The 24,876-nt window shown below is 41.1% G+C and overlaps 1 long non-coding RNA gene across 1 annotated transcript; it reads left to right on the forward strand.

Annotated features, from left to right (window-relative positions):
• The first annotated feature begins 13,890 nt into the window (after positions 1–13,890).
• Positions 13,891–17,513, forward strand: LOC132652196 (uncharacterized). Its single transcript, XR_009589674.1, has 3 exons — positions 13,891–14,266; positions 15,311–15,415; positions 16,499–17,513. It is a non-coding gene; the product is annotated as an uncharacterized LOC132652196 (long non-coding RNA).
• The last annotated feature ends 7,363 nt before the right edge of the window (positions 17,514–24,876 follow it).

Genomic DNA, 24,876 nt, shown 5'->3' on the forward strand with positions numbered 1-24,876 from the left:
TTTTGTTCTTGTTCAATTTATCTTCCTCTCAGCTTTCTTTTTGAGTTTGTTTGTTTTGACTTAATTTTTTCTGAATAACACCTGAGAAAGTTGTAAATTATTTCTCAGTAAGTCTTTCATTGCCCTTGAGTTTAGTTGAGGTCAAGTAAAAAAAAAAAACCAAACATTTCTCATCTCTTTCCCTAGCTACCAAAGTTTTTTTTTTTTTAAATGAGATTTCATAAAGTGGCAAACTGATATTTAATAAGAAGCCTAATGCATAAAACTACTGAAGTGTTTGAAAAATACAAATGGTTTATGGTAATATGTTTTAAATCACACCGAGGATGGAAGTCTTGGAAAGTGAATTGGATTGGCTAGAGACCCATCAGAAATTAACTTTAAATTTATAGACATGAAAGTGACAATTGGATAGAGTCAGCAAATATTTATTTATTTGAGACAAGATTTAACGATGTGGCTTGGACTGGTCTGGACCTCCCTGTATAGACCAGATTGGATTCAGACTCAAGAGACCCAGCTTGCTTCTGTCACCCAAGTGCTGAGATTAGAATGTGCCACATTTGGAAACAGGAAATTTTTTTAAAGCAATGCACGTCATGCTTTTGAACTGATATACAGACATGGCAGGTGGATTATAGTCATTTGGTGACTATGCCAGAGAGCCTGTTTAAGTTTTGAGGCCTTAACACAACAAAGTAACCTTCAACTCAACCTTTCAATCTCATGTGAAAACATGAGAGAAAGTATCCCATATGTCTTTGGATTTATTGTGCCACATGCTTTAAAAATAGTTGTCATTGGTCATTTATATTTATGCCTAATGGAAAAAACTGATAAAAGAAACAAAACTAAATCAAATTCATTTAACAGGAACTAAATTTATTCTGTCACTGATGTTTCCTTTGCCATCCTGTGTACTGTAGATCACCCCAAGGAGTTCTGTTCTGAAATGATCTCAAATTTGTATTATGAATCAGCTAATTATAGAAAAACCTTTTTCAGAAGCAAAACAAAAATCTCAGGACTGTTATCGATAACCCTCATGTCAAACTACATCTGTCTCAAAAATCAGGAGAAAGAAAGAGATGGTTTGTCAACATGCCTCATATAGCTAAAACTGTTTGATGGGTTGTTTTGTTGGATGATGACTTAATGAGAGCTGCATATCAGGAGATTTATATGTTCATAAACTAAATGTCATGTGTACATACATCATTATCATTCCTGCTAATGGTACGACTTAGCGTAGAATTACCGCCATCACCTGGTTATTCTATGACAAGGAAGTAATTTCTAGTGGGTCACCAAATATTCTTAGCAAAAAGGAAAGACAGGTTTGTGTGAATAAATTACCTCCTGCTTCAAAGTTTGGTACTGTTCAAGTGAGTTCAAACTTTATTGTCTCTCGTTGCTTCTAGAGGTAAGAAGTCTAGTAGGAGTGCAATGTGCCTAGGCTTGTTCTGTCATTGTGGATTAAAATATGTTGGATGGAGCCTGGGAAAACAGCTCAGTGGACAAAACCATCACAAGCCTGGGGGTCTACTTTCAGTACTTTAATATCCCCAGAATCCATGAAAACAAACAAACAAACAAACAAACCAAAAACAGGCACAGTAACATGCAAATGTTATGCTGAAATTGGAGAGATGGAAACAAAGCAATCCCCAAGGTTTACTGGACAGTCAGCCTAGCCAGGTTCAGTGAGCGACCCTGTGTCAGAAAATAACATAGAGGACAATTGTGGTTGTTTGAAGAGGAATGACCCCTATAAGCTCACATATTTGAATGCTTGGTCATTAGGCAGTGATGTTAGTTAACAGGGATTAAGAGGTGTGGGCTTGTTGGAGCGGATGTGTCCTTGTTGGCAGAAGTGAGTCAGTGGAGGATGGGCTTTGAGGTTTCAAATGCTCAAGCCAGACCCATTCTCTCTCTCTTTTTCTCTCTCTCTTTCTCTCCCCCCCCCCAGCTGCCTATGCATATGAATGCAGAACTCCTTCTCCAACACCCTATCCTCCTGTCATGCAGCCATGCTCCCCACCACAGGGATAATGAACTAAACCTCTGAACCTGTAATCCAGTCCCAATTAAATGTTTGGTTTTTTTTTTTTAAGTGTTTCCATAGTCATGGTGTCTCTTCACAGCAATAGAACATCAACTGAAACAACAATCTAGAAAGATGTGCAATTTTGACTTCCAGCCTCCATATGCACATGTGAACACACACACACACACACGGACACGTATGCATACACTCAGATACCATGTTAGATGAGAAAATAAGCCACACTCATACTCCTTTCCTTTCCAGACGCCCCATTCCATTCTCTACCATGATTTCCAATACATCAAAAGAACATAGACCAGTTGATGTAGAAGGGCCATGAAGTGGGGATGTAAAGGGTTGGATAGGAAGCTTCTACATTTCTGTCTTTAGGCAGCTGCAGAGGTAAGGATACACTCCCTGTTTCTGGCAGGCAGGGCCTATAGGTTAGCACATATGACGTGCACTGACTGTTCCCATCAGATGAGTCAGTGTTGATGGAAATTCATCATGGGCCATTAATCAACATGATTTGGAAAGAAGGATGCAGGGACATTTCCAGTAAACTCCTTGACAAAAAGGATTCTATCTGATTTTCCTGGGCCTTTGAGTCTTTATGCAACCCAAAATAGCATCCAACAGAGTCTGTTGGTAACTGCTGATACTTGAGAGAAGTCTGAGAAGATATTTACATGCCATGACCCGGAAGGAATATGAAGGGATATGAAGGTGGTAACATCATCCAGGTGCTGTCCTGCCTCTCCCGACTTCATCGGTCAGAATAAAAGAAGGACGTATTGGCAGACTGCTCACACACATCATAAACTCCAGTCAAAAGAAGGAGACATCCTTTTTTATGTAAGAGCCAGAAGACCAGGACATCTGCTATGAGATAGTATATTCTATATAGGACAAGGAAACTGCACCTAGGAAATCTCAATGATATGGTTGCCTGATGAAGACCAGCACAATACCAGTTGACATGCCAACATGAATGAGGTCATAGAGGAGTGACCAATATATAGTATATGTATGTGTGGAATTATCACGTGGAATTCTATTTCCTTCTATAATTATGAAAATGATTGTTAATTAAAATAATAAAGAGAGAATGAATGTCTTACCTTGTGAAGTAAGATCTTGCTATGCAGCCTAGACTGATCTTCCTGCTTCTGCCTCCCAAAGGGCTGGGATTACAGGTATGAGCCAACCACACCAGAGCAGATTTAGATTTTAATGACCATCTGGTGTTAACCAAGCATAGAGAGATAAATCTACACATCAGAAAACCAATTTGTTAATGCACAATAACCATGAAAGTGCCTTTTGCAAAGAATATACACACTGGTGACTTCTATCTATGCAATTTATGTATCACTAAGGGGTCTACCTGGTGGGCAGGAAACCAAAAAAAGGCAAGAGGAAGACGATCTATACCTTAAATGCTTCAGACCCCTATTAGGCCTGCCTTCATCTCCACCAAAGTCTTAATCCCACATACCACGTGCATCCAGAACAATGCTCCTCTCTTACCCTGCACTACTACACAGCATCACTGACATTCTGTTTGCTACAACTTATCAACAGCCATTGTCACTAGTAGATTTTCTTCAGAAATGTGAATGTAAATTCTCACCCAGCTAACCTTAGACCTGTTTTCCTTTGCACACCAGGGATCCACTCTGGGCTAAACAATCAGGATGCTGTCAACAATGGCCTTTCTAAACCATAGGCCTTGTCCCAAACTAAACCAGTGACAGGCCAGTAAGAACTTCAATGCCCCTGCTGCATTAAGCCTGTTACCAGGTTAGTGTCTGGTTAGAACCCTTGACAGACTTCTAGACTCAACATCCAGTCAGCTTTGCTGTGATGCAGGTAGGTCCTAAGGTCCAGGTTGGAAAGTCTGACCTTCTCATAACTTCGTTCTGGTCTCCACAGCCCACTTCCAATGCATGCCTTTGCTTCTGTGCTCCCTGTGAGAGCCCTGCCATTGTTTTTTTAGCTCCAATCCTGCCAGCTATCTTCAGGGCAGCTCACTGCAGACCTCTTAGACAACAGCCCCTGCCCTCCCTTTCCACCTGCACGTCAGCTGCCTCTCCCCTACCTTACACACCCATCTCAGCTCTGCTGGGTCTTCTAATTCCTACCTGAAACAGAGGGTCAGACCCCCTGAGTTCAAAAGAAGAAAGCAGTGACAGCAGTGAAACGTTTCACAATGTTCGCTGACCATACTTTACCTCAAAATCAAACGCGTCATGAATCTGAAATGTTCCTGGTGGCCCACACCTGGGCTTCATGACAGCTTCACCACAGCCTCGCTTCTGAGCATGCTTGTGCTCACCAAACTGCCCATGCGCTCACACCATTCTGTGCCAACAGAGACTGACTGAAACACCCTGGCGTAGAATCAGGAGCTACTGGGTGCTGTGAAGTTTAGTGCTTTTACTGTATTCCAGGCTTTCTGCTCTTACAGAAATATAATGTTTAGTCACAGAGAGAAAGGACTTTTAATGCTTTCCTGAATGTGTCCTCAATGGGTAAGTATATAGTTGGCATAACTTTGAGTCGTATTACTTAATCTTACAAATCAACTTGAGCTGTTGAGTTGAATTTTAGTATGAAAATTGTTAAATTAATTTTGTCTTAGATCAGGAAAGAACTTCTAAAGTGGTCATAAACACACTTCTGCCATTTTGTGCTGTATGTTTATGTGAAGTGATGTTCTCAACATTGAAGATCAAAATATCACTCAACTCTGAAAAATGCTGAAAAACTGCTCTTTGCCCTTCAGATTTTCAGCTGAGAGTTAGTGGGATTTTATTCATGTTTCCCAAGTCTTTACACCTGATAAAGACAAAAATATGAAACTACAATTTCTATTTTTTCTATCTATTCATAATGACACTACGTAGTCACAGGATAAAGAAGTTAAAAATAGAAATTTATCTCTTATTGAACATACACCTAAATGCCAAAAATTCAGTCTACAGAACTAGGCTATCTTAGGTTCTAAGGTAGGAAAGATTGATGGGGAGGAATCAGCAAATCCAGCCAACTGGATCAATGGTGGCCCTCAGTAGAGCCATCGCCTCCTTCAGATCCCTATGTCACAAGGCTGGAGTCATACACTGGGAGTTCATCTGTGTGGTCAGGGGCTACCTCGGTTTGATCCTCAACATCACAGGAAGAAAAGGCAAAAAAAAAAAAAAAAAGGAAGGGAAGGAGAAAGAAATAAAAAGAGGGAGAAAAGGGGGGAAGGTAGGGGAAGTAAGAAAGAGAAAGGTGATTTGTACTCTCTACAAGTTTAAGATTGTGTGACTTAGGAAAAAAAAAGATGTTTATTTGCATGCCTGTAACTGCAATTTTCCTGGCAAGAGAAGGGGTGGCTCCCAAAATGCCTAGTGATTAATGACGCTACTCACAAACTTGAATCAGGAACTGCTCTCCAGCAGCTTCTTGTTTGGGACCTTCCTCCAAAAGGGCCAGCGCAATGCTTTGAAAGGAAGGAAGTGAGATGGGTGCCCTGCACACCTGCCCCAGGCTGACGTCAGCCCTGGCACCAGCCCAGGGACCAGCCTGGGGACCAGGGACCAGGCCCAGCTGGGCCTTTGTAAATGGTTCTTGGGGTAGCTCCCCAGCTCTGCCGCAGCCAGCCCAAGGCTGTTGGCAGCAATTTGCCCCTCTCCTTCTCTCCATTCCCACTCCTATGATCAGTTCCTCAAGGGCAGGGAGCACTTCCTTTATGCTTTTTCCTGTATCCATATGGTTGGGGGTTACGGGGAGGCAAGAATTTTGGGCTGCCAGCCCAGCCAGAAGCTGAAGAACGTGCTGCCCCACCCCCCACCTCACATTCACACAATCACAGAATCACATAAGGAAGACATTCAGGAGTAGCTTTTTGGAAAGATCTCTTTTCTTTTTCCCGCTAGAGTTTCCACCCTTCAGGCTTTACAGGGACAGTGCAAGAACCCAGACACCCTCTGGATGAAGCATTCCAAAAGTAGAAGGAAAATGGAGCGGCCACTGACTGTTGCTCTGCTAGGCTGCGTCTTTCGTCTTTCTTAGGAAGGCCTCACCAGACACAGGACCTGTCCACTCACCAACCATGTGGTGGACATGTGGAGGAGCAACACTGGTCAGGCTCTACTGGAAGCCTGTTCCAGCATAAGTTAGTCCATTGATGCTTGGTGTGCATATGGCTCTGACCCTGCCATGAAGGGCTTGGAATTCAAGCGGTAGGTTCCAATATTGATTTATTTGCTTCTGACAGGAAATTCAAGGCCACTTGAATACTTAGGAAGTTTAAGAGCCTGGGCTGCAAAAAAGAGACCCTGAACACACACACACACACACCAAATTTATGTCTTCTGGCTTATGTGGCAAACACTTTTACTAGCTGAGCAGTCCCCCTTCTCCCAGAGAAGTCTTAATATCTAATTTATTTCTCCCCCTAGCAATGAGTAGTGTCCAATTCCAGTGAATAGTTTATACTAGGCAGTTGTTGAGTTTCTCTCATTTCCTCTGATGGACTATAAACAAAGTTTCCGGTGTCTCTTCCAGATTCTTCCTGATTTATCAACAGCACTGTCTGGTTATAAAAGAAGTAACAAATGCTCACCACAATGCAAAAAGCACTGTCTAAGCAGATGGACCAAGTTCTACTGCCTCGCCTTCTCCTGTCCTCTCCCGAGTCCCAACCTAACTCCTGCTTCCAACTTGAATATCTGTAAAGACTAAATTTATCTCTCCGCATAGAAAAACATGATAGCCATAGTACATTTAAGTGTGCACGCAGTCTCACGTGCATGGCCTTTTCCATGAGCTGACTACGCTTCCCTCTCGGCAACCCAGGATTTTTAGTGCGGTGCCTCCCTCTGCCACCTTCATGAAAGTAATTAAATTTATATTTTCTAGTTTAGAGACAAGATCTCACATATTCCAGTCTGGCTTCAATTCATTTATACTCAAGGATGACCTTGAACTCCAGGCTCTCCTACCTCCCCCTCCCAAGTGCTAAGATTAAAGTGTATACTAGTATACTTCAAGTTTTCCTTTCAGAGCCTACATAATATTTCATTACACAGCTACACTGCAGTCGGCCCTGCATTTTTTTATTTTTTCTGCTCTATAGTCTGGAGTGTTTATAATCTATTTCTGACTTAGTTTTTTCTTGTTATTGTTTGGTTTTAATTTTTTGCTTGTTTGGTTTTGTTTTTTTTTTTTTGGTTTTTTTTTTTGATTGATTGATTGATTTTGAGATTGAGGTTTTATTCTTCAGCTCAGGCTTGCCTTGAACTTAAGGCAATCCCCTGTCTCAGGCTCCTGAGTGCTGGGTGTAAGGGCATGTAGAAGGTCACACAATACAAGGTTTTTCAGCAAGCAAAAGGTTTTACTTCTGCGCAGCGGTGATTAGCTGAGCAAGCCAGCACAGCCAGCAGGGGCCAGCTGGGTTTTTTATTCCTAATACAAAGGGGTCCCGTGCATCACTTTGAGTGGTCAGAGCTTTGCTCAGATTCTCACAGGAGCGGCCCGCTGAAAGCAGTGCAGTTGACAAGCAAGGTGCAGCCTTTGAGAACAGGGGGTCCCCTTGAGCACACGGGTCTTAGAGAAACGCTGACTGTGGAAGGGAGTTTTGTGAAGCGGCGTCTTTACAAATTTCTTCAAAGATGGAAATGCCTTTGTGTCATGTAAGCCTTTGATAGAAAGTTCCCACAGCCACATACCTGGCTTTCCTTCTGAGTTTCCTTGAGCTCAGTTTTCGCTGTGGCAGGGGACCGCTCCCCTTGTTTCCGTCTGGCTTGCTATTGCCTCCCTTTCCATATAGCGTCATGTTGAAAGTAGTCTCTCTCTGCTGACCTGGAGGAGTGACTCTCACCTTTCCTAACTGACTCTCTGCTGGTCCTGCTCCATTCACCGTTGGGAATATTTTCCAAGAAGGGCACTGTCCACTGCTCCTGATGCTCCCATCCCACGGCACTCTTGGTTTTGATTTTAGAGGCTACTTGTCATCTTTGACCATGTGTCCCTCAAGGATGGCCCTCCAGCCATGGTCTTCCAATAGGGAACTGTGATCTTGCTAGACAGCTATGATGTCAGTGACCTCCTAAGCTACAGCCTTCGCTCTATAGGCATCTCCATGACCCTGTCAGCCCAGCTTTCACCCTTCTCCCAATATCTCTACTTTCCAGGAATCACCACATTCCAGATAAGACTAATTCATATCACCCAGAGTTTCTAAGTATGAAAGAAAGTCACTAAAGATATTTTCAACATGCACTGTTCCTGTTTGCACAGAATTATAGGTTCCGTATAGTATGAACATTCTTCTCTGTACCATAGGGTCAAGAGAAAGGTTTAGTCATAGTCTCCTCTTCAGATTGCTGCTGTCCACCTGGAAAAGTTCCCCTAAAATCTGTATTTTTTTTTTAAACAAGGACTTGCTCCGTCATTGGAAACTCACAATCCTCCTGCTGCTGCTTTTCAGATGCTGGGATTGCAGGTATGCACCACAAAAACTAGCTTTGGATCTTTTTTTTTTTTAATTTGTTTAATTTCTGTGTATGCATATGTGTTTCTGTGTGTAGGAGTGTGCAAGCAGGTTTCTAACGAGGTCAGAGGTATCAGCCCTGGAGAGGGAGTTGCAGGTAGTTATGACCAGGTGCTTGCTGAGAACTGAATTTGGGTTCTGTGCCAAGCAGCTGAGTCTGACTTCGCTTCTTGCCTTTTGCCAGGACTTCCTTCCTACACGCCAGGCCCAGAGACATGGATACTTTCAATACAGAGTGCAAAATGCATAAGATTTTTTCATGGGGGGGGGTGGTTGAATTGAACACAAAGTGCCTCTGCTATTGCTACACAGCAAGTCACGACTTCACCAAAAAACCAAATAACTCTCCGAGAACGAGATGTCAGTTGTGGAGGCAAAGACTCCATCTGTGAAGCTCCTGACTCACAAAGAAATCTTTCCCCTCTTTCTTAAAGGCCCAACAGCTTTTTTTTTTCTCCTGAGAGGGAGCACCCTTTTTCAGACACAGCCTGAAGGCTGCGAGGATCCAGCTGTTTAAATGGAGCCAGCCAGTATCTGTCAGGATGTGAGACAGCCAGCAGGAAGACCGCCGCACGCAGCTCGCTCTGCATAGAAGAACTCAACTGAAAGTCTATCTCTCTCATGCGTGCAGTTCAATTTAATCAATAAAACATTGCACAGTGTCACATTTAATATTAAAAATAAATGATGCAGACCAGATTTTTTTTTGGGGGGGGGGCAAGCATTTTGACTTTCCAGTGCTAAACATCTGGACTTGCAGTTCTGGGAGGGCCAAACAGAAAAGTGCCTATCCCAATTAAGCAATTATGGCTCTGCATTTGTTGGGATTTCTGTCTCTGACTTCCAGTCCCCTCCAATTCAGCCGGAGTTCTCATTAGTGTCAAGCCCTATAGAGAAATGAAAATGCTTCAGGAAGCACCCTTCACATTCATGGAATTCACATTAGAGGCCAGACTTGACAGAGAAGACATATTTGCTGTTGATTGTGTAGCCAGTGTTCATTCAAGTGAGTCAGCCATTTACTGCTATGCATTTTAAAGCATAGGCGTTAACCCCACCTACCAGTGGACTTCAGAGCAATGACTTGGTGTCAGGAATAACAGTCCCAGTGCATAAGTCTAAATATTGTCTGAACCTATAGCTTTGTGATGAATAACTTTGTCCTCATTTTCACCTCTCTAAGAAATAACAAACCTAGACTCCTGAGCTGGAACTGACTTAAATGCCCCTTCCCTGAGGGCTAGCTTTCATGGTACCAGAAGGCACCATGCAAGCTTCCAAAAGAGGGAGAGAACCATCCTACCCAGTGATGATGTCTATGAAACTTCAATGACCAGCATGGCACCATAACCCTAAGACTGTAGTCGTGGCATGAATACCTTGGCAGCAACCGACAGCTCTCTAAATGGATTTAAGTTCCACTCAGCAAGAGGAAAACCATGTCTGATGCTAGAAACACAGCTAATTAACCAGTGTTAGTGAAGTTTAGATTACCACTAATTTACTAAACCCGCATAATCCCTAACAATAATCCACAAATATTTGTACTTATAGCCCCATGTGAGTATAGTCCTCATCCCCAACAAGGAAAGTTCTCTTTGTAACAGACAGAGACTACTACAGAAAAGCACACACAATCAAAATGCAGGGTTGTGGAACCCAGTACCAAGAGATACATCTGCAAAACACTACCACACCTAAGTCTCAGAACCCCCTGTGGAATTCCCATTGTAGAAGAGGCAGTGGAAAGATTGTAAGAGCTACAGTATCAGGGAGTTTGATGTGAGAGTATGTCTCCTAGTAATGTCAGAAGCTACACCCATAAAGTCTCACCAACCCAACTGCTCAAACATTAGCTAAACAAGGACAACACCAACAAACATGCCAAAGCGGATGGAAAAGAAACCCACAAGGCCTTACTCATGCACAAAGAACTACAAGCAACCGAGAAAGTTGGGAGTAGGAGAGGTGGTCTTCCCCAGGGAAGAGCACATCAGCTGGTTGTCTAGTGTCAGATGATGGTCCTGAAAACAAATGTACAAGCAACATTACATGGACTGTGCAGGTTACATTTAAGATGAAATAAAAATAAATGATAAAAGACCATGAGGGAGATTAAGGAGGAGTATATGGGAGGGCTCGGATAGAGAAAAGGGAAGAGAGAAATGGTGTGATTATATTACGATCTTAAAATACATAAGCTATTAAATAATAAATGAAGTAAACTTAGATTGTTTCTGGCTAGGAAAAAAAATGTAGATTCTATTTTAAACAAACGGTTAGGTCAATGCTCTGCCCCCTCCCACTTTTATATAAAGAGGAACGTGGACTACTCAAGGTTACACAGCATGAAGCTAAGCCAAACACTAAACCAGCTTAGACTGGGTCTGATGACTAGATCATGTCTCTTATCTTGCTGCCTATTTCTTTCAGAGGGTCCCAGGGTCTCATATAGCTCAGGCTGGACCTAAACTGTTTTATCTGAGAAAAACCTTATACTTCTCAACCTCCTGCTTCCATCTCCCAAGCGCTGAGATTACAAATGAGGGCCACCTAATTTATGTGGTGCTGCGGACTGAACATAGCCCTCCCTCTCTTATCTCTAAAACATTAGCATTCTTCTTGCTCATGAACCCTGACCCAACTTGTATTCTCAGCTCAAGTGCGAATTTCTAAAACCTCTGCTTTTAGACCACCATACTCTGTCATTTCTGATTGGCCCTGCTCTCGACCTCCTGGCAGCTGTCATGGCCTGTCTTTGCTGTAGAACCTCAATACTGACAAGGACAAGGACCCCCAGTGTTCTCTGCCCTGACTCAATACATTTCTTCCCCTCCATGGCATTACCATCATCACCACTTCACTAATGCTCTATGCTTCCTAAGCTTCCAAACTTATAGTTCTCTGCCTACGTTAGGAGATCTTTCTTCCTCATCAATACCTAAACTTTCTGCCTTTCTGGGAAACTTTGATGTCAAAACATTTTATTTTGAGTTTATGTGGCTTTTTAGACTTAAAAATTGATAAATTTGGGCCGTGTTCAATACCTATTCATAGAAAGCATTCAGAGAAATGGGAATTGTCATGTGCTCTGATGAGACTATAAATTATTACAATTCTATAATGCTGTTCAAAGACCCAAAAGGCATAAAGCCTTTTGCCTGCAATTGTATAACAGCAATCTATTTCAAGGACATCATCTGGGATGCACGTAGGATGTGTACTGTGGCAGTTTCTGTAGAAGCAAAATATTAGAAACCATATAAATGTCCAAAAATAAAAGAGCAGTCACATAAATCATGGCACATTTCACAATCATGAAAAGCTATTGTGGAGAATATGTGTGACAAGGAAAAATCTTAAGAACGTAATGATATTTTTAAAGTCGCCCATGAGATAGCATGTGTCATCTTTCTCCCACTTTAAAATTCTCTAGTGACATTCCTGGGGTAGAACACATACGTACGTGTTTTGTAGAACACATACGTTTGCTGGGCTCCTTCCAGCAATGAGATAATAAGGGTTTATTTGTTACTTTTCTCTTGCTGGGATAAAACTCCATGATAGAAAACAACTTATGGAAGAAAGAGTTTGTTTACACTAGCAGCTCCAGGAGGAGAAGGGTCCATTGTGGCAGGAAGACATGGCAACGAGTGGCAGGCATGACAGCAGCAGCAGTCAGCAGAGAACTCGTATCTTCAAGTGCAGACATGAAGCAGAAAGAGCCAACTTGAAGTAGGATGAGGCTCTCTAATCTGAAAGCCCACTCCCAATGACATACCTCATTCAGTCAGCTGCTCTTCCCCAATCTCAGCCTTGACCCTCCTCCCACTTCCGCTTTAGTTCCCTATATTAAATGGAGATACTCCGTCTGCCAACGTAGCCTATCTAGTCTCAGAGGACCTCTTAACAGCTCAGGTCACCACGAATTCTCTGTCTATTTCAGCTTTTCAACAGCCTGAAATTATCCATCTGCTTCCTTTATTTGGGAAGGCGTGGGAGTCAGTGAAGTTCACGGGGGAAAATACCCTTGATTCAAAGCCTTAAGGGGTATAGTGCAACTGTGGATTTGAACAAGCACCTATCCATCTTGTCACGTAGTGGAAAATCAAAGAACCGAACAGGGGGCTCCCCAGCAACTGCAAACTCTGGGTTTCTCTCCTAAACCAGCACTCCTCAGAAGGGCCAGCCTTCCTCCAAAGAGTCCCAAGGGGCACCAAGTGATTTTTAGAGTGAGTTCTGAGGAGAGTTCCTACCTAGTCACTGGAGTCACTCTGAAGGGTCATGCTGCTACATCCAACCATAGAAATGTACTTGCCAAGCAGGGGTAAAACCACGCATGGCCACAGTCTCTGTGTTTATGCCTTCTTTTTGAGAAGCGCTTGCTCAACAAATACCAGAGGGCAAATGGGCTTCGACAGAGTGCCTGTGACATTTCAGTAAAGCTAACAACTAGGTCCAATAGACAGTGATCAGTCAGGGCCAACAAGACAGTTCAGCACGTCTCTAAGCCTGATGGCTGAGTTCAATCTCTGGGTCCCACATGGTGAGAGAAGAGAACAGACACTGACAAGGTATCCACTGACCCTTCACTCACACCTGTGTCACACACAGAATAAATTAACTAACATGTAAAAAGGAAAAAAATGCTTCAAAAGCAATCAACCTTCAACACTGTAATGAGTTCAGTGTGGTTTTCTTCTGAGACTTGGTTTTCTCACTTATGTAAAGATTCTAAGCTCTTGGGATCGTTTTTAGCTTTTTCTCTGGGATTTAAAAACAACCAATTTCCAACCTTTGTCATGCATTACCATTATTTCTGTATGCTGCCAAAGAGCTGTGTAAGCGGGCTTGGCTTCTGATACCAATGATATATATTATACCAGTGATATAAATATATTCTTAGGGCTGTTTACAACAGTAGGTAACCAAGGGTGACACAGAGCTGGTGAGTCTGCTTGCTCCTACATTGCAGAGAGGAACAGACATTGAGGCTCATAGCACATTTAAAAAAAAAAAGCATGATGAGATTGGAAGTCCCATGGCCACCCGCAGCATTCACCAGCAGCCACTTTATGCCTTTGATCACAGAAAATTACATGAGGAGTGGTTCTGCTTTATCTGTTAAAAAAAAAAAAAAAAGCCATCTAGCAAAAGGAGAGCTTGCTAATATTTAACTAGAAACTGGTCTGAAGAAGATTTTAACACTCGAAACTACTGAACAAAGTTCAGTTGGTAAAGTACTTGTTTTGGAAGTATAAAGGCTTAAGTTTATCCCTCAGAACTTAACTTAAGTCAGCTGAATGTGATGTTGAGGGACAGCTGTGTGTGCGTGTGTGTGCGTGTGTGTACGTGCATGCATGCATGTAACGACAATTGTACAGATATGCATGTAACAGCAATTAACAATACTTTAAAAAGAGGTCATGAATTTGAAAGTGAGAAAAGGGGGGTACGTGGGAGGGTGTAGAGGAGGGAAGTGAAGGGAAAATTATAATCTCAAAAAATTAAAAGAATTTTAAAAAAAGAAAGACATGAACAAGGTGAACAACAAGCTAGGCGTAGACAGATGAAACAGGAGGTGGAGTTATTCTACACATCCGAACAAGGAGACCATTGAACTAATCTCAGGAGAAACAGACTCTGTTGGGGCGCAGGCTTCAGGCCATAAACAGGTAAGGGGAGAAAGTCTGTACATGCTATCAGCATTCGCACACAGACTAAAGGAGGGTTGCGCCATCTCTCTGAGCCTCACCAGGGGAGACTTTGCCATTCTCCTGGGGCTGAGGCATTGGGGTCCTTGACACGCTCATGCCCATGTCACCAACTTACATCTGCTCCCTAAAGGGAACAATGTGGAAGGAATGGGGGTGGGTGGGAGAATGCAGGTAAATATAATCAAAATACATTGTGTGCATGTATGGAAGTCTTAAAGTTGATAAAAATATTTTAATTGGAATAAGACATACAAGACATGTTTTGTTTTTTTCAAGACTAGAATTTTTTCATTTACTTTTATTTCTCCTTTTTTTTTTTTCTTCATCCAGTGTGCTGGGATGATGAGGCACTGACAGAATCCTAGAAACTAGAAACTGGTGTCCTAAAAGTCAGTGCAAAATGAGTGCTTTCTGGGACACTAACTGCTGAATACACAGTTGCCAATTTGGAAAGTGCACGTTGAGACCCTGAAGAAACCCTATAATAGTCCATGAAACACTGAGGCCATTTATATTATGTGTCTTGTTCCTTCCCAGCCTTTGGCTTCAAGAATGTTAAAAACATGTAATTATCTTTGAGTTCACAAAAACTCTGCCTTCAAACAAACCCTTCAGCTTGAACTTGCAAATTCCTCAAAATATAATTTCCTGTTGATGAAAATAAATGCCTTGTATGCAATTGTTGTCAGAAACAATTAACTCCATAACTCAATCACTTTGTGATTTTATTACATCAACAAACATACACCAGAACATATTTTCAGCATTACTAGAGCCTACGAAATAAGCAGCTAAAAAATCCCTTCATAAAATAGCCTATTTGAAATCCTAGAGTCTACTACCAGATGAATGCATGCTATAATCACTGAGGTTGGACATTGGTACAAATAACGGTTGAACTTACAGCATTTCGGCTAGGCTGGCTAACGAGTGGCCTTTCAGACTCCTGCAGTAGTGTCTGACTTATTTTTTGTTTGTTTGTTCGCTTGTTTTTGTACATAGAAGCTGGGAGTCAGCTTTCTGGTCCTCCTCTTCACGTTTACCCATGGAGCCATCTCCCCTGTCCTGCAACTGGTTCTTATCTCTTCACCTACTTGTAATCCCAAGGTAAAACCTTAACCTGACTTCTATTTTAAAATATCTATCTATCTATCTATCTATCTATCTATCTATCTATCATCTGTCAATTTATTTCTTATCGGATGCGTGTGTGTAAGAGTATGTGTAAGAGAGAGGGTGAAGAGATGCCTGTGTGTAAGAGAGACAGAAAGAAAGACTGAGAGAGGACCGACAACATGTGTGTGGAAGTCAGAGTAGAACTTGAAGAGCTTGGTTCTGTCCTCTCACCAAGCGGGTTCTGGGAATCAAACTCAGGTCATCAGTTTTCACAGAATACACCTTTACCAGCTGAGCCATCTTGCCACCCCCACCTTTTACCTTTCAACTTGTGTTTTGTTTGTTTGTTTATTTGTTTTGTAGAGAAAGTCACCTTAAAATAAAAATCTTCATGATACTCAAAAATTATCCTCAAGAATTTTAAGGGCTGCTCTTGGGTCCCTACTTGCTAGGATACTGATTTGGTTGTAAGCTCAGGATAGTACCTATCATGCATGTGTCAGATAAAACATGTGACACATTATGTCAAAATATGCATGATAAGATTAGTCATTCGGAACACTGAAATAAGCCATGATCATTACCATGATCAAAACAATTTGTATTCAGCAGTTATGTTGAGCAGATTAGATAATAAACTGTAGCCCTTGAAAAAACTGTTTCGTTTTCAGTCGTCTGATCCACTGCCTTCCCTGTACGCTCATCATTAGTAAGACTCATTCTTCCTACGTTCCTTCCACGCCTAACACCCTTCCTCAGTTGCTAGTACTGTGCCTGTAAACGCCACACTTAACAAGGCTTCTAAATCTGAAGCAAAGGCCTCCAAGAACACATTGGCCCCTTCTCTGTGTAATTATAAGCAAATTACCCATCAGAGGTGACCTTCGATATTTCTACCTGCCCTGGGTGCCTGGGACAGGTTTCTAGGGATCACGTAGTAGAACATTGGCTGACTGTTTTATAGGTAAACGTGATAGTACATACGCCTGTTCAGATAAAGATCAGATGGGTAAAAGAAAACTCCAGCAAAAGGATCATAAGGAGAGCTTCATTTTTTTTCTTTTTTTCTCATAGGAAAGAAGCGAGGAGGAAGCTTTCTGGAGACTACAGCTTGCCAAGCAGGCACACTGTCTTGGAGTTCATCCCCAGAACCACATAAACTTGGCATGGTGGCACGCACCTTCACTCTTAGTACTTAGGAGGCAGATGGGAGGATCTGGAGTTCAAGGGCAGCCTGGGCTACACAGACAAAAAGTTATGTCAAAAAGTAATTACACAATGACAACAGTAAAACAAAATCAACACCAACAAAATCCAATCTATGGCATTCCTTTGTAATATGCTGTGGTTTTCCACTTGTACGTATACATGTAGAGCTATCCATAAAGTGATTTAACTACATAAAATCTGTGATGTTTTGGATGAAAACAAGAAATTATTGAGCACAATACATACATTTTCACCTTGCTGCTTATAGTCAGTTTGATATAGGAAATGTTTGAGCTTTACAAGAATTTTTTAATATAACTTAGTTTCTTATCATGAGGTCACACTTTAAAAAATAAACAAATACTAAATTTTAGATGAGCTTGTTCAAACGTAGCTGGAAATGTTTCATTAAAGATATATGAAGAAACTGTTCAAAACTATTAAATTTTGTTTACTAAAAATAAAGCTTATAGGAAATAGAAACAGCCAGTGTGGGGAGGAGCATGGAGGGCAGGAAGGAAATAGATGAGAACAGAAAACAGCGGCACGAATGTGTGAAGATGCATGATGCAACTCCTTTCTTTGTGTGACAACCTGAAAAAAAACAACAAATGTAAATAAAAAGGTTTTCTCTTTTAAGGAGTAATAAGACTCTCTACTAAACAATAAGTGCAAAATCCACACACCCACACGAAGACATTGAAATTCAGGCTCCTGTAAGCTGGAGAAGGACTGGATATGTTTCACTGGAGGACAGGACCTTAAAGAAGCACAGGTTTCCACCCTGCGATTGTGTGTAAGTGTCCCTTAGAATGGATCACTAACAAGGAGAATCACTTGAGAAAGGCACTGCTCTTAACTGAAAAGACCACCTGTTCTGCAGCGGAATAAAGAAAGCCCGTGACAGCTCTATTCAGCAAGAATTCATAGTCATCACAAAGAGCTTATTTGATGAGTTTTGTCTTGTAAAAATATTTATTGAAGGAAAGCAAACTGAATAAAAGAGGGAAATAGCCTGAGATGTTTGCACATACCCTTATGAAAATATTGCACTGAGATACCTGCAGTTCGCAGTATCGATTCTGAACTTGTTTTTGCGTTTTTAGAGAATGTATTTTCTCAATTAAGAAAATAAGTCACTGGCATTATTAGATAGTCTTCCCTATGTGCTATAAAATACCTTTGGCTGTTGTTCAGTTTTAATAAATAGAAATCAAGACAAGGTTGAAGAATATATTTTTCTCAGAAGTTCCTAGTAGTATAGCATTAAAGGTGGGTACAGGCATAGATGAAGATGTGACTATGTATCAAGAACATTTTTCTCCTCTTAATCACATTGTTCACAAAATAAGGAGGTTTTTAATGTTTTGTTTCCATATACATGATAAAAATGTCTATATGTTTTAAGAAAAAAACATTTTTAATATTTTTTTAAAAGACTTGACTGGCTGTCTACTAAGCATTCAAGAAAATTAAATATCAATTACTTCTAAGCTTTCCTTTTATTCTCAAAAGTATTGCAGCTAGGAGTATTGTAATTATGTATTTAGCAATACATATTCATTTCTAAAAAATGAATATGTATTCTCTCTCTCTCACCCCTATAACAATAATTAAAGAAAAAAAAAAGGCAATGAATTTGAAAGAGAACAAAGGACTGTGAATGGAGAGTTTGGAAGGAGCAAAGGTAACACCTCAATAAAACATTTGTTGTTGTTTTGAGATAGGCTTTCACTGTGTAGCTTTAGCTGTCCTGAACTTGCTTTGTAAACCAGGTTACCTCAGACTCACAGCAATCCACCTGCCTCTGCCTCCCTGAGGGCTGGTATTAAAGGCATGTACCGCCATTTCAGGCTAAAACATTTTTTTAAAAGCATTCCTGTTAGGACTGTAATAATATAAATATTAGACACCGCACAACAGGTGTGGTACAAGGAAATTTATTGAGCCGTGAGGGCAGAGAGGAAAAGGGGCAGAGAGGGACAGAGAGACAGTAGGAGAGTGTAGGAGAAGAGAGAAAGGGGGATGGGTGGGGGTGAGAGAGAAAGTCAGAGGGAGTGTGTTGACTTGGCAGACTCCATGGAGGCTCCTCATGATGACATCATAGGTTGCTGTGCAAGCTAGAGGCAGGCTGCCTACAAGCTAACATTCCTCCTTTTTGTTTAATAAAAAAAAAAAAAAGGAGGAACTAGGAAGGACTGTCAAGGCAGGAAGGAAGATGCTGGACTGCTTCTCATGCAGGACAAGTTAAAGGATGTAACTGTAGGCCTATTGGAAGCAGCTCTTGGGAAGGGGGTGAGAAAGGGAGTTAAAAAAAGCAAGAGACACTTCCCTGGAAAGTTCAGGGTTGAGGGCAGGGGTATGTCACCTATGCCCCGCAGCAGAGAGAGACAGAGGAGAACCTGGCTAAGGCAACCTAGAGGCAAGCTGCCTACCTGCTAACAAGGACAGAAACATGTGGTCATCCTAGCTACAACCAGCAGATAAAGTAACTATCCAAGGGTGTGGCCCTCTGTGCCTTCCCAGCCTCACCTTCTATTTCTTCCTTAGCCTTATCTAGGCTGTTTAAAAATAGCTTTCTCCATTCTTCCGTGGGGAATTACCATGCCACGTTGGAGCCGCCTGGGATGTCTCCTCAGCTGGAGTCAAGCTGCCGGGCCCAGCCCTGACCCTTCTCCCTAGATTCAGTGCCCTGTACCCTTGTCACTCTGGTGACTTCTTGAAAGTGTGGTGGCATGCACATGTGGTGTTTGGGTGTGTACACGTGTGTACACATGTGTATGGAAGTCCGAGGGTTGTTTTTTTGTTTTTGGTTTTTTTTTTTTGGTTTTTTTCTCAATTGTTCTTCACATTTTATTTTAAAGCTGGAACTCACCAATTCTGCTAGTCTGGCTAGGGTGAAGGCCCTGGGAACCTCCTGTCCCCACTTTCCCAGTGCTTGGATTACAGGCACACAATACCATTTTACAGGTGCTTGGCAAACTCTTTATCATCTGAGCCAACACTCCAGCCCTGTAATGTATTTTTTTAAGTCTATGAGCATTAGACTATGGCGTATTCTGCTAATGTCCGTCCCTCTCTTAAAAAGCCAGCCATCAAGGTCCCGTGTTGCCAGGTTCTATTTTCAGTGGCATTCAGGGAGCAGCTGTCCACCCTAAATCCACAGGAAATCGCCATGCCAGAGGCTCTTGCGCTGTCTCTCAGTAGGTCACTGTCTTAAGAAAGTAAGAGACAAGTGAGTTCACTGGCCCCCACCCCCACCCCAGGGTTTAGCTGGGCTTTACTTCAGCCTGGTGACTCCTGCCCTTTCAGTTACTGAAGAATCCACAGGGTTGCCAAGAAATTTTGTAGTTCTCAGCAGGTGGCTGCATAAATTACAGCACACTGCCTTCTGGAAACTGAGGACAATGGGTGTTTGTGTCCACATGAATGAGGGCACTTTGGAAGAATGTCCCGACCAAATGCTTTTCATATTTCTCAACAGATCCCAAAATGCCAATGTCATCTATCATTTTCTTTCTTTCTTTTTAGTGAGTCGGAGTTGGGTTTGTATTTTAGAATCAATTTAAAGAGGAGAGATAAAAGAGTCTCCGAAAGAAGATACACCCAGAGTGAGCGCGAGGGGTTCTCAAAGAAAAGTCGCCTATAGCTTTCAAATGTTTGTGGATACACAAAACGGTCTTACTTCCATTTCTGTTGATGTTATAAAATTCCCTGACATAAGCAAATATTAAGGGAAATAGGGGTGGGGGGCTTCCTCAGCTTAAATTTTCAGGTTACAGTCCATCCATGTGTCAGTGTCAAGGCAGGAACTTGAAGCAGCTGGTCACGCCCACAGTCAAGAGCAGAGAGAAGTGCATGCTTACGTGGGTAGTGCTCAGGTCACTCTCAGCTCTGACAGCATCTAGCATCTTCAGCATCCAGCATCTTCAGCCTAAGGAATGGTGCCACCCACAATGGGCTTGTTCTACCCACATCAATTAAGTAATCAAGATGATCTTCCACGAAAAAGATCACAGGCCAAACCAGACAATTAATTATTCATGGAGACTTTCTTTTCAGGTGATTCTTAGTTCTGCCGGGTTAATAATTGAAACTAACCACCACACCAATGAAGAAAAAGATGACAACCACCGCCTATCCCTTGGAGAGTGCTTAACTTTATAGACATCAGTAAATACTTTACAGCTTCTTGAAAGTGTAGATAGTGAATTAACCTATATGGAACAGAATGGAACTGATGGGTGATATCAGTTACTTCAGAAATCTTTTAAAAAGACATTTCACTTTCCTTAACAACACAGCTGATTGCTTTGTCTCTATGCTCAATTTTGGAGACTTGTATATAGTTTTCAGTTTATAAGTTATTTTTCTTTGGCTGACGAAACTGTACCTCACCCCCCAGCTTCCATCTCAATGGCTGCATTTTGTCATGCCATAGTTGTCTGTTGTTCTAAATGATTTTTAAATATTCTAAGTTTATGAGTGATTGTTTGGCTTATACTTATCTGCATCTTTCATAGTTGCCCTGGGGACAATAAAAATGCATTTATTTTTATGTTCTGTAAAAACTCCAATATTTTATCAATGGAGAGAAAATAGAAAGCTCTTTCAACCATATAGCTTTCTTTTTTCTCTAAGCTATATCTGCCATAGTTCTACACATACTAAAAACTAAGTTCTCATTTTTAGTCCACCATATCATATATTTTAAAGACCTTATAAGGAAAAAGCTTTTTATACTTACCCAAATGTTTACCATATTTGTTCTTCCCTCAGTCCTGGAGAACTGGTTTTGTTTGGGATATTCGACAGGGAAGACTGCCCAGACATGGGTTTAAGCCAAAGGAAAGTTTTTATTAGCCAGCCTACAGTGTAGCACTGATCTTTTCTCAGGGTGAGCTTTTAAGTACAAAAACCATGTCCTGGGTTGACATACTTCAGTTAACTAGAATAGTTAGCCAGAAACAGAACTACAGAAGCTGAAAAACAAGGTTAGTACACTTTGAGACTGTCCCAGAACTATTCGGACTTTGAAGGATTAGGCCTTTGTTTTAGTTTTGGCAGGTGGTGCTGTCCACATGGTAAGTTTTACAACCAGAATAGTACTTCCATCATGGAGTCAGTTGTGCTAAGGTCTAGGAGCCTACTAAGGTCGGAGCCCTATTACAGTTTTCCCTATAAGATCATTTCCCTTTAAGCCAGATAACTTCCTTGAGCAGGTCTGCAGTGATAAATTCTTGTTACTTTACCCTCCTTCAGAAATATTGACATTTTTTTTACTTGTATTTAAACATGTATTTTCACTATCTGACAGCAATAATCTCAGCAGAGAAATCTTATTTGACTCAAATTATGTCTATATGCAGTGTTGCAGTTTTTATTTTCCTGACCACTTTTAAGTGTTGTCTTCTTTATTCTTGGTTTTCCTGAGTTTCTCTACGGCATACTCTAGCTCTGTTTTCGCCTCACTGTTTTAATGGACATTTTGGGGAGGGTAAAATTTGTTTATTTACTTTATTTACATGTGCGTGTGTCTACATGTCTTTATGTGCACCACATGCATGTAGTGCCTAAAGAGGGTATTATATGCTCTGGAACTAGAGTTACAGAGGGTATGAGCCACCGTGTGGGTGAGGGGAACCCAACATGGGTCTTCTGGAAAAGCATCTGCAGGTTATTAACCACTGAGCCATCTCGCCAGACCCTATTGAGCTTCCTGAAATGGTACAATTTTCTTTTTTACTAGGTTAAAAGAGTCCCCTACTATTAATGGCACAAAGATACTCTCCTTTTTTTTTTCTCTCCTTTTAGACCTTAAACATCGGACGTGTTACACATGTCACAATTGTCCCTAGCACTCACAGTCTTGGTTTGTTGGTTTGTTTATTTATTTATTTATTTATATTTTTGTTTATTATCTGTTGTTTAGATTGTATAGTTATTATTTATCTATTGTGAAGTTTTCTCTTTTTAAAAAAAGTAGACATTCTGCTACTGAACTCTTCTACGGAAAATTTTTGTTACTAATAATTGGATTTTTTTCTTTCATAAAATTTCTTTTATGTACTTTCCTCTTTTTTGGCATAGAATTCATATTATTGCATTCTTTTCAAATGTTTTTATCTTCATATGGAACACAATGGGAATGCTCAATTGAAGTTCTTTGCAAACTCCCAAATTCTGGATCACCTTGGGGTAATCCGGAGTATTTTTCCTGTGAAGTTTTCACCTCCACCCGCTGGCTTGCATTTAGCGTTTGCACTATATCCTGCTCATGTCCCCCGAGGAACTCTCGTGGGCAGTGGTGCCAGCTCTCATCAGAGTTTACCAGCAAGGCTCACATCTCCTGAACAGAGATTCCTATGTCATCAGCTTCCTTTTCAGTGGTGTTGGTACATTGCTTCAGATGTGACCTAGGCTGTCACACAGAGTCTGGAGACGGCTGGGGCTCTGCTATTCCCCCCTGGAATGCTCTATATACTTCTGGCTTCCACTTTCGGTGTATCCAATGAGCAAAAAAGATCATGTCTTTGAACCACGCTGTCTGTGCCATGACATGAGCTGCCATCTGTAGGCGAGGTAGAAAGCAAAGGCAAGCAAAGAGTTTTCAAAGGAAAGGCTGGGATTCTACTTCGAAATGAAATTTGATGTGATCTGTACTTGGTTCTCTAGTCTGCCTTACCTTGGCCTAATTTTCAAGGAATGCAGGAACTGTATTTTGTCCAGATTATTAATTATCATCACAAAGAGCGATAGATTATTTGGTTACTGACAGAATTAAAATATTTGATTGTACTTTCAAGTCTTCCTATGTATTTTTCACAGTCCAGACAGTTGCAGTGTGCTCTTTACTAATTACTGTTAAGTTGGTAAAATTTTTATTGTCTCTATCACAGCACACTGTTGTCCTTGCTCATAGTAAATTCGTACTTAGTGTGTTCTATAATTTTTAATTGTGTTCAATGAAAAACTCCTAGAATTCTTTGAAGCCTGACTTGTGGCTCTCCAGAGTGACTTGAATTTGCTTCTCCAGAGGTCTCTGGTAACTTACTAGCCAGAGGTCAATTTAGATGGAAATGTTTTAGTAGTTTAATTCCTAAACAGCACAGATGGTATCATTGGAATTCAGTATCATACATGTTACTTAGATATAAACTTATCATAATGACAGTTTAGGTTTGTTTCTAAGCAAGAGCTTATGTAAAAGCAAGCTGTCTTTCCATCTTCCAGGAACCATTTCATCTATTTTCTCTTTTAAAATGGGTGCTAATTAGGGGAGTAGAAGAGTGAATGTACAGAGAAAAGGTGGAGAAGAAAGCAGGTGTGTATAGACATTGCCTTCTCTAATCCAACACCATAAAATGAATCCCGTTTTTTTTCCTTCTAAATTTGTCTCAGAAATCAGATTTTTCCTATTATCCTCCACATTTGCCACTACCAATCTACCTATGCCCTGTGTAAACGTTGCTCATTTACCAACTGTAATGAAGAAATATTGACCTTACCTCAGGGTTAGCATGAATGATGCTGACCAGAGTGATCACAACAGTAGACACCAGGTTCCCAACCTGGTGATGAAATAAAGGCAGACAGATGTGAACTAAAGGGGTATTGAATATTTTAAAAGCTGTCTTTCCTGTGCTGGGGTAGGGCCACGCTGACACATCGTTATAAGGAAATGTGTCAGTCTAAGCTATGGTACACATTCATTGCTTTCCTGATGGGTACCAGTGTCACTGACTCATGATCACTGGCCAGACTATAATCATTGTTTTGCTATTTCCTTGAATCCTTTAATACTGGGCCTTATTGTTAGCAGACAATTTTCCATTCATCTCTCAATAGTTCTGCACATTGTATAAGCAGAGCTACTGCCTGTCTTCTGCTCCAAACTATCTTTGCAAGGATATTTATATGGCAAACAGCCTTGAAACATAGCTATTGTGTCTCTTTGTGACCAAAGGGCAGCCAAGCTTCTAAACCAGCATAAAAAATTAAAAAAAAAAAAAAGGAATAAAAGAAGAGAAAAAATGCTTCTCTCCTTTTCATGTGTATCTGATGGCAAGGTCAAGAATGCTTATCGCATGTTCTACATGATTCAGGTTCTGTCAATTCAGGGTTCTTCTGAGGCAAATCTACTTGTGAGTGGGTGTCATTGGTTTTTTTGTTTTGTTTTGTTTTGTTTTGTTTTTTCCTTAACATCAGGTAGAAACTGGGTTTTGGGGAGTGATAAACAAATG

The sequence above is a fragment of the Meriones unguiculatus genome, chromosome 2 (assembly GCF_030254825.1).
Source record: "Meriones unguiculatus strain TT.TT164.6M chromosome 2, Bangor_MerUng_6.1, whole genome shotgun sequence".
Classification (NCBI taxonomy): Eukaryota; Metazoa; Chordata; class Mammalia; order Rodentia; family Muridae; genus Meriones; species Meriones unguiculatus.